This window comes from Perca flavescens, chromosome 22 (assembly GCF_004354835.1).
Source record: "Perca flavescens isolate YP-PL-M2 chromosome 22, PFLA_1.0, whole genome shotgun sequence".
In the NCBI taxonomy this organism is placed as follows: Eukaryota; Metazoa; Chordata; class Actinopteri; order Perciformes; family Percidae; genus Perca; species Perca flavescens.
In genome coordinates, this window is record NC_041352.1 from 25,330,176 (window position 1) to 25,332,288 (window position 2,113).

A 2,113-nucleotide genomic window follows, 5' to 3' on the forward strand; every position below is an offset into this window, starting at 1 on the left:
GACTACTAGAGACCCAGAGACCCAGACTACTAGAGACCAAGAGACCCAGACTACTAGAGACCCAGAGTGGGTCTTGTAAAGTCAGCGACAAACTACACAAATAAAATGATCCATAATCCATTTTATATTTCGATGTAACAAACTCAGACTGTGTTTTAACTCGTCTCGTCACAAATATTTGGTCTGAACTGGGCTTCAGAAATGCAGGATTCGGGTTTAAAGAAGAGGCAAAGTTGTTGCATTGATCAGCAACAGTAAATTATCGGATCAATATTTACTTTAATTTTAGTAAAATTACTGATTGACTTCAATTTGCCAATGAGCATGCACATATAATTACACACACACGCACGCACGCACACACACACACGCTAAGATGTTAGTCCTTAGACTGTTTTGAAGAGAAATGTTTTTAACCTGCTTTTAAAGGTGTTTTGTGTGGGTGCATATATTATATATTATATATTCTCTCTCTCTCTCTCACTCTCTCTCTCTCTCTGCTGACCTCAGCTGACACTGTCAGTTCATTTTAAAAGTTGAATACTAGACCACAGGGAGAGAGAGAGAGAGACACACACACACACACACACACACACACACACACACACACACACACACACTGCTCTATCTGTCCCTGTTTAGCCGTCAGTTCTTCTGAGCGCGCTCAGTGCAGCCCCACTGGGAAAGAAAACACCCACAATCCCTCAGGAAAGACTGATCCTGTGCAAGGTCAAGTGTGTGTATGTGTGTGTGTGTGTGTGTGTGTGTGCGTTTGTGTGTGTGTGTGTGTGTGTGTGTGTGTGTGTGTGTGCGTGTGGTTGTCGGGTTATATGAGCTCATTATTTTCGGTTTTTTTTTAATCACGCTGGAACATAATCCATCAAGTGTTTTCCTATTTTGTATAATATCTTATACAACATTTGTGCTCATGTTAAGAGAACCCCGTTGACTGTGAACTGCAGTGATATGTGAACACACAAAATCACAACGTGAGCTTGTCGCTGGTACTCAACAGTCATATACATTACAGGCCAAAAGTTTGGACACACCTTCTCATTATATGTGTTTCCTTTTTATTTTCATGACTATTTACATTGTAGATTCTCACTGAAGGCATCAAAACTATGAATGAACACATATGGAATTATGTACTTAACAAAAAGTGTGAAATAACTGAAAACATGTCTTATATTTTAGATTCTTCAAAGTAGCCACCCTTTGCTTTTTTTGATAACTCTGCAAACCCTTGGTGTTCTCTCAATGAGCTTCATGAGGTAGTCACCTGAAATGGTTTTACCTTCACAGGTGTGCCTTGTCAGGGTTAATTAGTGGAATTTGTTCCCTTATTAATAAAAAAGCAAAGGGTGGCTACTTTGAAGAATCTAAAATATAAGACATGTTTTCAGTTATTTCACACTTTTTTGTTAAGTACATAATTCCACATGTGTTCATTCATAGTTTTGATGCGCAGAATGGATCGTGCAGGCAGACCGGATCGTATACCGACAGCAGTAGTTGTAGCGGTCTGCCATTAGCCTCCACCGGAAAGCTAACGTTAGTGTAGCTAACAGCTAATTCGGCTAACCGCTAGCTGAGACAGCATCTAAAAGACCATCAAACCTGAAAATAACCGTGAAAATATATAACAGCTGTTACGTCAGTTCTACTTGTGCTCATTTAAAATACAATCACTCAGTACTGGTCTTTATTGTTATTACTGTAAAGTCTTAATGTAGCTGTAGCCTGCTTTTCCCAGTGTTAAGTTTAGTTTGAGTTAACATTATTTTAGACTGAATCAAGCTGTCAGCTAGCGGTTAGCCTAATTAGCTGTTAGCTAAACTAGCGTTAGCTTCCTGGTGGAGGCTAACTTAATACATCCATAAGGCTTGTGGCAGACTGCTACAACTATGACAGATCGCGCAGTGTCGTAAATCCCACGGAGGTATTAAGAGAACTCGTAAAACAGGATTACCATCTTGCACATGCGCAGCACGGATTGTGTACCGACACATGGCTCAATTCAAACAGGCTATTAAAACAAAGAAGAGAGGGCAGCACGGTGGCTCGGTAGTTAGCACTTCTGCCTCACAGCAAGAAGGTTCTGCGTTCAAAT